The following is a 14,140-nucleotide window of genomic DNA, read 5'->3' as shown; positions in this document are numbered from 1 at the left end:
TTTGTGTGATTTATTGGTCATATTGGTTAAACTGTAAACTCTTTGTTGAGGAAATAGAATAATCCTTACATCCTTTCAAGTACCCCCACCATAGGAGATAAGATTGTCCTCTTGCTTATGTTAGAAAGAGGAATTGGGAAATGGTGGAAGAGTGAAGTGGAAGGAGCAGGGGCAAAGGTTGAAACACCTGGTGCCCCTTCCCCTAATAAAAAGCAAGAACCTCCCAGACTCAAGATAATTGTCTGACACTGACCCACCATCTCATGCTAGAAGTATCTGCCTTGTCTTTTCCGTAAAGTCATGTATACATTCTATGTAGACCTTAAATCTATGCATAATCAGATATGTTCTTAATGTACATTTTGATGACATTTTATCCATTTAAAAACCATAATCAGAGCCTAAAAGGGGATACTCTTTTATTAAGTAAAGGAAGTAGAAAGGACTCTACAATGAGACACAAAGTGTATTCCAGCCTGTCACAGTTAACCCTAATTGAATTTCTATAATATCATTTTAATTATTGAATCAAGTGGAGACTTTGCTTGACTCAGTTTCTTTAATATCATTTAGGGATAAAGAGAGTAATGCTTCCTGATAAAATTTATGGTGACATTTGAAAATAAAGATGAATTCAATTATATCATTTTATCAGTATTTTCAAATGTTCTAGCAAAGAAACGTGGTATAAACCCTAAACATTAATTTCCCACTTAAACCATCAAAGAGATATAAATCAAGGAAAACTCAATAGTTGCTCCACAATCTTACAATTTTTTTTTTAACCTAATAGACTGAGGGACAATATTTGAGTGAAATTAGCACATTAAGTTAAAGTATTCATGACACACAAAAGAAAGAAGACTGGATAGAAACTATTTGAAACTTTTTTGATTGTGTGTGTATATGTGTTTGAGAGAGATCTTCAAAATTTCTCTCTTATTCTGGCCTCCTTCACTAACGTTAAAACACAACTTAAATAAGTTTCTTTAACATGATTATCTATTTACTGTTGATGACAGCAATGTGGTAACTGCTACACAACTTCACCACTGTTCTGACCCTCATCAGAGTTACTATATCTCCCTCCTGGGGATCACAAGATCTCACTGAACCATTGACTATTTCTCAGATCATCTGCCTTTATCCACACAAGGGTCAGAATGTAATTTTGTTTTAATGGTAAACAGATTTGTCACTTCCCTGCTTGAAACTGTCCCCAAAGACTTTGCCTTAAACACCATGGCTACAATAAAAGTGTTCATATTATATCTGTTCTTTCTTGAAAGTCCACTATGAACATAGTAAATAAATGTCTTTGAATCTTTTAACCCAAATACCCAAAGGAAAAAAGAAGAGGCAAAGTATGGGGGGTGATTTTAGACAATAAAATGCAGATGACTGAATGGCAAATGAATTAGGTTTAATATGTCTCTGTTTTGTGAAGTTAGTGCAACTGGGGTGCTAAGATAAAGAACCAAAGAATAACTAAAAACTTAGAGGCCTGGAGCCTTGATGGTACATGCTTATAGTCTCAGCTACTAGATAGGCTAAAGCAGGAGGGTCAAGAGTTCAAGGCCAGCTTGGGCAATGTGGAGAAATACCATCCCTACCCAACCAAACCTAACCCAACCCAACCCAACCCAAACCAGTAGACCCTGTGTACCTCCGAAGGTGGGAACACAAAATGGGTATAGTAATAAGAAAAGTACCTGTTTTAAAAGTAATGTGGCTTCTAGGTTTCCTATCTTACCCTACATAGTCAGACAACTTCTTTGGTAGAAGACTGATATTTAATTTCAGAAGCAGTAAATGTCTGACCTAGTAAAATGAAGAAGCCGCAAGACCATGTCTGAGGAGACAGCCTGCTGACACTGGAACAGGAAGTTGGCAGGCAACAGGAAGGATGCCAAAAGTAAAAGTAGTGACAAAAATCTGAATGCAATACTGATACATTTTTTCTATTTGTAGGGGAGTCAGAAGAGTTCTTTTGTAGAATTAAACAATAATGAATTGTATCCCCAAAAGTGGGAATATGAGACAGTTAACTCTAGAAAAAGCTAAAGTTTTTAAAATAGAGATATGTAAGATTAAGCTTTCTCACTTATCAACAAAATTAATGTAGTCCTAATTATATAAACACTGAACATTAATTAAATTTAAAATTGCGATAAGGGGAAAGTATGAATGTAGATATGCAAATGTGTGAAGAGGTATAAAGAATAAAATCCTAATCTTATATAGTAAAATATCAATATGTTATATACAAATTTTAAAAACTTAAGAATATTAGTAGAAACCTGTTGTGTAGAATTATGGAAGTAAATATGTACAATTGAAAAGACTAAAACAATTGGAGGCAAATAAAGAGGGAAGGAATTAAAACTGTTTTACCTTAGGTCTTGTTGGGGTGTTTCATTTTTAACTCATGCACATTTACTTCATGATATAAATAAAAATAATGTTGAAACAAAGTACTTCCCTGGTTTTATGATGTAACTATAATAAAGCCCATCATCTTATCATGGATTATATGCCTCTTCCTATTTCTGCTACCTCATCCCTTCTCTCTTAATCACATTTTAGCTATGATATAGCTTCTTCCACCGGGCTTTTCTATTTTAGCATGTGATACTCTCATTTCTGCTTGGTAGGCCCTACTCTCAAATCTCCACATGGCTAGCGATTTCTTGTCATTGTCAGTTCAAATACCACCCCTCTCCAGATGCTTTGTCTGACCATTCACTCTCTCAGTTATCCTATTTTATTTTCTTCATAATACTAATACCACCTGACTCTGCTACTCTTGAAAGTAGCACAATATAAAGGGTGCATGTGTTAGGGTGCCCAACTGCAATAGTTTTGTTATAGAACCATACGTTTTTAAAAGTAAAGCAAAAATTTTCAAGAAAATTCAAGATTATCTGTCTTTACATTTTCCAGGTTCGTTTATGAACATTTCTGAAATATCTTATTTTCAGCATTACTACTATACTATGGTAATTTAAGTCAACTTAAACAGTTATTGATGTACGTAGTCTAGCATAGATATAGGTCTAAAGATGAGGTCCAATTGCTGAGACTTCAACAAAATTTGTCTTTTAAAAGTACAGAGATTTGACAATTTAATGAATTATGTATTGCTCCATAACAAAGTATTCCAAATTCAGTGATTTTAAACCAGTAAACATTTATTATCTTGAGGTTTCTGTGGGTCAGAAATTCAGGAGTGGCTCATTTATGTGGTTCTGCTTAGGGTCTGTCTATGAGGATACAGTCAAGATGTAGTCCAGCAATACAGGAATCAAGGGCCCTAACTGGACTGCTAGTGCAGAGTCCCAGGTTCTCCTGTGCCTGTTGGTAAGATGCTCAGTTCCTTGTAACAGGGACCTCTGCACAGGGCTCCTTAAGTGTCCCATAGCATGGTAGTTGGTCCCTGAGAGAAAAAAATGTAAGTTACCATGCCATTTGTGACTCATATTTCCACTTCATTTTTTTTTTTAAATCAAATTGTGTATAGTAGAAGGGAGTCACAAAAAATAGTCCACACTCAAAAAAAGAATCAGTTTCCGTCTCTTGAAAAGAGATGTTTCAAATATTTTTTAAATCAAATAATTTTCAAATAAGTTTTAAATATTTTAAATCATCAAAACTACTGAGTACCTATCTTATCATTAATTAACTTTTTATTTCTTTATTTAATTCTGCTGCAGTATTTTCTAGGACACATGCATCTCAAACTTTCATAAAGTTGTAAACTAAAGGGCAGTCTCTTACTTCTCATTGGGAGGCAACTGATATCTATGCAACACCTACTGAATGTCATCTTGCTGGTTTCTTGATGCTTGTTTTCTGATTTAATTCACTCAGCCCTTCTTAAACTGAATATTTTGGTTGATTAAATCAGGACAATGGCTTTTAAATGTTAGTATTCTTTTCAAAACATATTTTTAATAAGAGGGTTAAGTTGATTAATCCATAATGTTTGCTCTAATTATAGTATAATCAATTTTACTGTAATCACCCTAGGAAACTCTGATCCAGTGTGATTTTAGACAGTTTTTGTTTGATATACAATTTTTTTTATAGCTTTAAAAGTTAGTTGAACATATAAAAACTTGGAAGATTTCAACTGAAATCCAAAAATCCATATTTTTAGCTTCTTTCAAATAATGAGTCTTTTCTGCATCAAAACAAATAGATGAAGATAAGGTTGACTTGTTAGGTGTATAATTTCTAGCATTTGTCCAGATCTGACACAGTCCCTATTAACAATTTTTGGTTACTTATGTTATCTTTCTGATCCTTATAGACATTTAAGTTGCCATTTGTGGCTGATTGAAGACCATATAGCAAATAGTTAAAGAAGAAATCAAATACTAATATTTGTTAATATATAATTTCCAAAAAGTTAAAAACACAATTTATGTAAATGTATAATGACTATGTATCAAGGATAATACAAATGTAAGCATTAAGTTAATCTTTCCTACCTGATGGAAAATATTTATAATTTATTTATCAATCTATAAATTAATATCTAAATTCTTAGAGAATGAACTTAATAATCAATATTAAGTTTCAAGTCAATCAGAGATTTATTTCCCAGAAGACTTAGCTAATCCTTGCTGAGCTATGAGACAATGGTCTAGAATAACATTGAAATGATAGATATCCCATTTTTATTTTTTCTTAACAAAATTTGAGTTTAGTTCTCAATAATTTTGAGGCATGGACCACTCTTAAACAATGAAGTACGTTTATTAGTCTGTTAGAGCTGTCTTAACAAAACACCAGTTGTGGCTAAAATAATGGAAAAACATTGTTTTGTACATTTTTGGAGGTCTTGAAATTGAAGATGATTGCCCACAGGGTTGGATTCCTCTGAGGCCTCTTTCCTCAGTGGTCACCTTGCCACCTTCTCACATGTCTTATATTGCTTTTCCCCTGCACATGCATCTCTGGTGTCTCAGTGTTCTCATCAATTCCCATGAGGACACAAGTCAGATTTGATAAGGCTGGAAAACAATGCCTCTTTTTAACTTAATCACCTCTGTAAGGACTTTATCTTCCAGTACAATCACATTGTGAGGTGCTGGGGGTTAAGGCTGCAACATAGAAATTTGGGGAGAATATAGTTTAGTCCATAACTGCATATATTGCTTTTTAGTGGACTTAAAATGTTTAAGATTTACATTCACCAACTCTGGTAATTAATTACTTGCTTTGTGCATGATAAAAGTCTGATGTATCATTTAGCCAATTTTGAAATTTAAGTATTCATTAATTTCTCTTATTATTTTTCCCTTGAATTTTTGCTTCAATTAATGTCCACCAAATACAACTTTAAGTTGTTAAACATAATGAATAATAGTTTTTAAAAACATTATTATTTCTAAGATTTATATAGTTCTTTCCAGGTTTTGAAATACTTTCAGTATTTATTATTCTCTTACATTTTGCCAATATTCATATTAGAGTTAATTTTATTTCAGAAAGTGAGTAATCAGTATTTTCAGATGTTGTAAAAACAAGAAGATATCAATAACTTTTGATAATTAAGAAATTCTGAGTGATAAAATAACAGTCGTTTCAAAGAAACAATAGCAAATTTCAGGTGACCCTTGGTTGAAGAAAGAATAAAGAACAACTAGGAAGATGCAATAACAGAAAGATATTTAAAACTTTGTTCCAGTCTAGTAAAGTAATATAGGTCTCATTTAGTTTTCTGTTTCAGCAACATCATAAAATGATTGTGGTTATGTTCAATAATTTCCTATGAATTTTGTTATATTTCAGCACATAAAGATGAAATACTTAATATGTTGTCTAGAAAAGTCATCTGTCTCCTGAAATGCTCAAATCACTTCCAGAATTCTTGACATAGAAAAATAATTCAGACTTCCAAAAACCTTGGATGCGAGGCTGATGAGAAAAAAGGTTATGCTTTGGGAAACATTCAATGGTGTTCCAGGAGGCAGCTCTAAAAACCTTGGAGGAAAGAGACTAGGTTGTAATGCTCCCTGCTCCAGAAATATTTAGACAAATTGGTAGAAAAATAGATTTCATTTAAAGACAGCTTTGAAGGAAGACAGAAGAAATTTGTTTAAAAAGTTCCATCTCTGAAATTCCTGAAATTGAGCAAAATTTTACATGAAGAAGAGGGTAGCTGCAGGTTAGTGAGACAAAAGGTGGGAAGTGGACATAAGCAGATTTAGTTAGCATGTGTTAGGCCAGGACAGGGACAGCCTTCACTCTACCTTACTACTTAGTGCCTTTTAAGATAGGGAGGATCACAGGCCCTTTAACTTTCTTCTCTCCACAGAAGTTCCTCTTAATTCTGGAGGGGGAGGGGGCAAATTCAGTCTTTTTCAATTATTGTTAAAGTCCAAATCTATCTATACACAGACTTGTATCTACCTACCTGCCTGCCTGCCTATCTTTTGTAGGGGCCATAAGGGGTATAAGAACTCAGAAACTACTCCAGACACAGAAACTCACATAAGAGTTTATTAAGCAAACAGGCAGAGTGTCTCCCTGCAGGGTAAGGAAGAAAATGAGAGGAAAAGAGAGAGAGACAGAGAGAAAGAGAGATAGAGAGCACAAGTGAGAGAGTAAAAGGCAGGAGGAGCAGAGGAGGAGGAGGGATTAAGAGGAGGAGAAGAAGCCAAAAGGAGGCGTTCGAGTTTGCAGGAAGAGCAAAGAAGTGCAAGAAAGAAAAGACTTGAAGATAAGGAATCCTTTTCCATTTGCCCACTAGCTCACAGAAGCTGTTTGCCATTATGTGGCCATTTTGGATTGATTACCTAGGCTGGGGGTCAGGTAAAGGGGTTTAAGATTGTCTACTAGACACCCCAGGGGTGAATCTGCCAGAATGGAGGACCCATATCCCATGGTGGAGACCGATACAGCCAAGTTAGTGTCCAGGGCGTCCCAAGGTCAGAGTAGTCAGCTGGAGATGAGAAGGCAGCACAGAGAAGGGGTCATCACTCAAGCATCAGTCTGTGTGCTGGGCAAACCTGAGAGAGTTGAGGACCTGACATCAGGATTTCAAGAGTGAGAGCAAGCATGAAGAGGAGCCTCAACCCTGAGAAAGAATCTCCATCATAAAGATCAGGGTCCCACCATCAGATAAGGTCAACTAAGGGGGCCAGCCGTAACTGCAAAAGTTGTGGATGGGGGAGCCCCCATTCCTCAACCACCTTGAGAGTACCAGACCATCAACGGCAACATCTCAGGTCAGCAGAGGAGTGTTTAAGCTGACCTAGGGTAAAACTCACCAATCTGAAGGCTGGTGGTCACATAAGAGAGTTTATTAAGCAAACCGGCAGAGTGTCTCCCTGCAGGGTAAGAGAAAAAATGAGAGGAAAAGAGAAAGAGAGAGAGAGAGAGAGAGAGAGAGAGAGAGAGAGAGAGAGAACAAGAGAGAGAGTGAAAGGCAGGAGGCGAGAGCATGAAAGCAAGGAGGAGAGAGAGAGCATGAAAGCGAGGAGGAGAGAGAGAGAGAAAATGGCGAGGGAGCTATTCTTAAGTAGTCGAATTCTGTGGGCTAACAGGGGACCAATAACAGAGAAGGATACTTACAGCTGACTGATGAACCAATAGCCAGCTAGGATGTTCACAGACTGACAAGCTAGGTTGTAAGTTGGGAGGTGGGGAAATGACTGCAGCCTAAAGGGTGGGGGAGCAGCTTTATATTGTATTATATTCCCCCATTTTTATTTTTATAAGAAGATCTTTTATTCTCCAGTTCTCTTCCCCCTTAGCTCTCCTTCCTGCCTGTGACTAGACCTCGTTTTGCAGGTGAGATGTAAAAAAGTAAGAAGTGGATGGGGCAGGGGGAGAGCCAAAGTAATTCAGTCAGGCAAGGGCCTAGGGGGCTTTAATTAGTAGCTCCTTGCTTGCAGTCCTTGATAAGGGCAGGGAAATTTGGTAAGTAATGGACTCCGAAGATCCTTGACTTCCATTCTCCCAGGTGCAGTCTCCAACTTCCAGACTTCCAGAGGCAGATGGCTTTCATGGACTTCATTTCCTCAATTTGACTGATCCCCTATTTCTACACTAACTGCCTGTCCCCAATTCTGGCTTCATTCCCCCCCCCTTCTAATTTTAGGAACTACTTACTGCTGTAGGGCAGGGGGCAACATCCGCTCTGGCTGCTTTGAACTGGAAGGGGACAGCATGGTGCAAGCAGGTTGGAGTTCCCTTTTAAAAATTGGGTCAATCGAGGAGTTCATGGTAGAAGTCTGGCTGGGGAAGAGCAGGTTGTAAAGGCATCTGGGGGTGGGTGCTTCTATGAGAGAAGAACAAAAAGACATGAGTACTGAAATGAGATTAATACAAAATAAATGTTGCAGAATCTGGAACATGTCAATGAATATCACGAAGATGACAAAAGTCAATAATCCCTCACTAGGAGGTGGAAGAACTGAGAAAGAGCTTTTAACTTTACTTTTGTGTGGCAAAGTGGCAAAATGCTTTCATGTTTCACGATATTAACCTTTAAACAAATCAGGGTCTCACTAACATTTAGAAATACATTTACATTTAATTTTTTTAATCTCAGTGTAAAAAGTAACACATTTTACACATACCCTATTGATGACAGGTCCTATAATAGAATATTAAATGATAGACATAAATCCCCAATAACATTTAATCTTCTTATAAGTATATCATACTCCTTACTGTGACATATCAGTGACTATTGGACTGGTTAGGGTTACTTCCTCCACACCAGCCACCTCCCATGGAGGGCAAGAATATGTGTGCGGGACCTTGTGGCAGGAGGAGTGGGTGGGCTGGGCAGGAGCACAGACTGACGGTGAGTTCCCATGTCCAGAGTGGTTTCTGAGTTCTTTCAAGGGGTAATATGTATCATCATCCATTATAAGAGTCACAGTGGATTTTATAGCAAAAGACAAGTTAATAAGAGGAAAACAAAATGATTTTATTTAATCAAAATTTTCCATGACATGGGAATCTTCAGAAATGAAGGTGGAATTATAGAAAATAATATTCCTACAAGACATGTCCCCAAGAAAAATGGAAGGGTAGTGTGGCCGGGAAGGTGGGAGTGGAAATTGGTCAAACATTAAACCTCTCCAAGAGCACCCTTTCCTGATAACAAGGAACCCTAAAGGAAGGGGGTGGACACTGACCTTGACCTTCCCCCATGGCAAATTAGTCCTAAAGGGAAGCACAGCAAATAACAATGGGCAAGATTTGAGTACTCACCTCTCAGGGTCTGGTTTTAACCTGTACAACGAGCCCCTGAAGGTCAAAACTGCACGTGCAAGGCTTCCAATGATTATATCATTGTACCCTGAAAATCAAAATCCCTTCTGTAACTGACAGCCATTTTCCTATCTGTAAAATGAGCCCCAGTGGCACCAGAGTCCACTAAGGAATAAAGGCTTCTCTGAATCCATTCAGGTCTGCTTCCCGTCCTTTTGCACTTACAGAAGGCAAAAAGTATAAGTAAAAATAACTAACAGAGCTTTGCCACCACAATGAAAATACAAATAACTGGGACAGAAGCAGACCTCAACTGAATCAGTAAACTTTTCTTTATTCTGTAGTGGAGTCAATCAGTCAGGCACATGAGGGCTTGTTTTCTGGGTACAGAAATGGCCCACAGGTTACAGAAGGAGTCTGAGTTTTAGAGTTTTAGAGTTGTACAGTGAGGGTGAATTAATCATTGGAGACTGTGGACATGCAGTTTGGACAGTCAGGAAACTAGTTGTGCAGGTTAAAATTTTAACTCAGGAAGGCAGTTGTAAAAAGTTTGAAACTCACTGTTACCTGGAAAGAGGGGAGCTCAGATCCGGAGGGATGAATACTCAAATCCTGCCCAGTGTTTTTTTTTCTTCCTCTGGGATTCTTTGTTTCTCAGAGTTCCACTATTTACTATGCTTCCTCCACTCAGGACTAATTTGCAATGGCAGAAGGTCAAAGTCCAGAGCCCAGCCTCAGTCGTGGGAGGATGGGGGTTCTTTATCCACCTCCTTCCTTCAGGGCCCATTGTGGTTAGGAAGGAATGATTGTGCTTTTGGTGGAGATGCTTGGGATGAACCCAGGAAGGGATGAAAGTTTGCTTTTTCCCTCTGGGTTCCATTGTTACTGGAAGTATTATGGCATGCTTTGGGGCAAAGAATTTCTGGTTTCTTTGATCCTTCTTGGAAAAGAGAGATTCTAGTTTCTATGGTTCATTTTTGGAAGGGAAAGAGGGAAAAGAATCAAGAGGAAAGGAGAAATGTCAAGAGGTTTTGCTTCTGATACCTTCCAATCTTGGTGAAAAGTACACATATTTCAACGAATCATTTTCTGAGCACCTACATTATTTGCATCTGTTATTTCTTTGCTGCTTGCTTGAACTCTATGTCTAATTACCTAATTGCCCTAATCTTAATACAAATTACATTAAAGACAGAAACTTAGACTGTAAGAAAAGAAAAAATAAATAAATAAAACCAATTCCCCACAATTAGGAAGTGTTTGACTAATTAAGCTCTTTAGTGAGACCTCACTGCTCTCACTACTTCAAACTTGGACTGCTATTAAGGATACCTATTGTTTTAGTAACAGAGAATCTTCTGAAATGATAAAGAGTTGAAAGAAGGTAGGAATGCTGTCAAATAGCTCTTTTGTCTGAAAGTACAATTGCTCAGACTAAAGCAACTGCATGCTCAGCATGAGGGATGGGGCCTTGAATGGACTCTGGCACATACTTTACCTAAACCCAAGGTATTTGAAATGGCTTTTGAAGCAGTGAGTTCTGAGCCCTTGCTGATATAATAATGCAAAGAGATTCAAAATCAAAACAAAGCATGCTTTCCCAGCTTTTTTGGAGACAAAAATAATTCAGACTTTTAAAAATCCTGATTGCTGAGTTGGTTGATAAAATCTCCTTGCATGTTGGGTAAAATTTAAATATTTATGTTTTCATAAAAGCTACATAATTCAGGAATGAAAATATAATAGATGACCTAAAAAATCTGTATGCAATGAATTGTAATATGTGCTTTCTGCTTATCCTTGTAGGAGATGACAGGAATTCCCACAAAGTTGCTGCTTTCTCTTCCTTATTTTCACAATGTAACATTATGAATGGTAATGCTGGCATATATGATTATGTTTGTCTCTCTGTTGAGGGATCATCATTCACTGAAGTAGCATGTTACTGAGGAAGTATTTTGAGGCTTAGAGTAGGAAAAATATTTATATTCAGATTGAAGAAGTTAAGTCTTACAGAAAAAAACAAAATTCCTGTGTCCATTTTGGTTTCTCCAGTATGGTGCAAATTTGACCAAAAAGGACAGATTAACAAATTTATTTAGTGTAAGTTTTACGTGATAGGGGAGTCTTTGTAAGACATGAAAACCTGAGAAAATGGTTAAATGTGAGTATATTTATACTAGGTTTGATGGAACACAAAAGGTCATAGAAAAACATGGTAGGACATAGGCATGAGCTAAGGATAATTAACTGGGGGAAATTTAGGAAGATCTGCTTAGTCAGGTTCTTCTCGGTGTTCTGCATTTGGGATTAAGGATGTTGCTTTCCTTTGGAAATAGGGATGATATGTTTCACGTGAGGGTCTTGACTTTCTTCAGGGGATAAAGGGAGAGCCCTTCTTACACTTGCTGTTTCTCAACTTCATTCAACTTAAAATATTCAATATACCAACGCGCCTGATCTCAGACAAGCCGGTTATGAATCCTGTCACTCTCTTTAGTCAATTAAGAGGTCTATATAGCGTTCAAGCAAAGAAATATCAAACTATAACCAGGATTACACTTGTTTCTCTGCTCTTGTGTTCTCACATGAGATTTCAAACAAGACAAAAGGACTAGTCAAAGTGTATTAGGAAGGAAAGAGGAAACATTCTCAAAAAGAAGAGTGGGTTGTCTCAAAGAGGAGATTAACAACCTTCTTTGTGTCCCAGCTTTTATTGAGATTTAATGGAAAGTCTTTGGAGAATCCTGTCCAAGCAATACCTCCTAGCTCTTGAATGACAGTTGGATAATATAGGATATCTAACCCATACTGCTCAGGATTCTACCCATAAGTAACCAAGCAAAACGCATGGTGGGGACAGGGTGTGGAAAATAATTATAATTACAGGAAGATTAAAATAATCTGTTAAAGATCTAAAGATCCATGTGAATTTGTTTTTATAGATTTTATAGTTTGTGAACTTTGCTTTTAATTATTTTATTTTCCTGAGTCTTAGAATCTGTGGTCTATGTAAAGGTCACAAATGTCCCTTTTCATCCCTATTGATTCCAAGTCAGGGTCATGTGTGTTTCCATCTATATACAGAGTCATTGCACATGTATTACCCTTAACCCTGATAACCCAAGTTGCTTATCATAAGTTGTAATATATTCTATTTACTTAAGCTGAGCAAGGCCAGAATGGTCCTGGGAAATTGCTTAAAAAGCAAAAACACAAACATGTGGAAAGAGCTAGCATAGGCTTAGTCTATAGAATTATCTACTTGGCTTCATGTTCCTTTCACTCATGTCTATTACCTGTCAAAAGTATATAGAAACCCCTCCTTATCTGTGGTCTTGCTTTCTGTGGTTTCCTTTACTTATGGTCAGTTGTAGTCAGTGGAGTAGAATAAGATATTCAGAGTGAGAGAGGAGAAGAGCAACCATGATAACACGTTTATATGATTACAATATGACATTTCATTGCAATATTTTATTATAATTGCTATGTTTTATTATTGCTTTTCTCATGCTTAATTTATAAATAAACTTTATTATAGGCATGCATATATAGGAAAAATGCAGGGTACATAGGTTTTTGGTATTATTTACAGTTTCAGTTATCTACTGGGTGTTTCTGAATATATCTCTTAAGAACAGGGAGGGATTACTGTAATTTTTAAAAATTAAAAGCATGGCGGGACTACTGTAATTTCTAAAAATTAAAAGCATGGCATTCATAAAATATAGAGTGAACAAGGGTCAGAAATTTAGATATGGCATTACTGAAGGAACCAGACCAGTATCACTAGGGTAATAGCATTAATGAAATTGGATATTGATAAGCATTTTAAATAATAAGAATATTTAAATGAGATATGTAAGTTAGGTGAAAAATGTTTAATACTTCACATGATAATAAAACCACACTTAGGGGTTATTCTTTTTATCAGATAACTATCTACAAATTAACATGCAATTTCACAGTGTATAAGTTTAATCAAATAAAAAATGCTCAAGTCAGACAGATATATTCTTCAATAGCTGTGCTAGCCACAGAAGCCACTAGCTTCCCATGCTATTTGAATTTAAATTTAAATTAATTAAAATATAATACACTAAGGATTCCATTTCTCGGTCAGAGCATTATTTGTTAGGTGCTCAATAGACACATTTGGTAGTATCTACTTTATTAAACAGCAGAGATATGGGATATTCCCTTCATCTCTTCCAGAGAATTAATCCTTGCTTGTCCAGATCTTTTTTACAATGCATAAGTAAGTATACCATTGAAAGAAACTGTCACCCCTCTTTTATCTTTATTTCCAAGTTTTGCAAACTTTTGTAAATAAACATTATTATAGTTCTCTTTTCACCTCTACATCTGTTTCTATTTTGTTTTTAGTGAATAAGGATCTGAGCCAGGTGTGATTGCACATACCAGTGGCTTGGGAGATTGAGGCAGGAAGATAGTGAGTTCAAAACCAGCCTCAGCAAAAGTGAGGGGCTAAGCAACTCAGTGAGACCCTGTCTCTAAATAAAATATAAAAAAATGACTAAGGATGTAGCTTAGTGGTTGAGTGCCCCTGAGTTCAATCCCTGGTACCAAAACAGAAAAAAGAAAAAGGGATTTGAAAACCAGAACTTGCCTTAAGTTCACAAAAATTATTTATTTCTCTTATTACTATAAATTTTAGTTGTGCCACTGAACCTCTTATGGTCATTGGATTAAATGAACTACTTTGGACAATTGCAAAAAGTAAGGGGAAGTTTGTATTTTCAATACCTGTATTTAGGAATTCTTTTGTCCATTTTAGTGGATCTCCAATCTTCAGATAATAACAAGTTATGAAGAAGCAATCATTATTTTACATAATCAAGCTGCTTATTTTGGTATAGCAAGAGATTTTCTTTGTAATTTC

The 14,140-nt window shown here is 36.4% G+C and overlaps 1 protein-coding gene across 1 annotated transcript in view; it reads left to right on the top strand.

Annotated features, from left to right (window-relative positions):
• The window catches only part of Lrp1b (LDL receptor related protein 1B), a 1,852,169-nt gene that overhangs the window by 871,326 nt on the left and 966,703 nt on the right, over positions 1-14,140 (top strand).

The sequence above is a fragment of the Sciurus carolinensis genome, chromosome 3 (genome assembly GCF_902686445.1).
Source record: "Sciurus carolinensis chromosome 3, mSciCar1.2, whole genome shotgun sequence".
Taxonomy (NCBI): Eukaryota; Metazoa; Chordata; class Mammalia; order Rodentia; family Sciuridae; genus Sciurus; species Sciurus carolinensis.
This window is presented reverse-complemented; position numbering and strand designations above follow the sequence as displayed.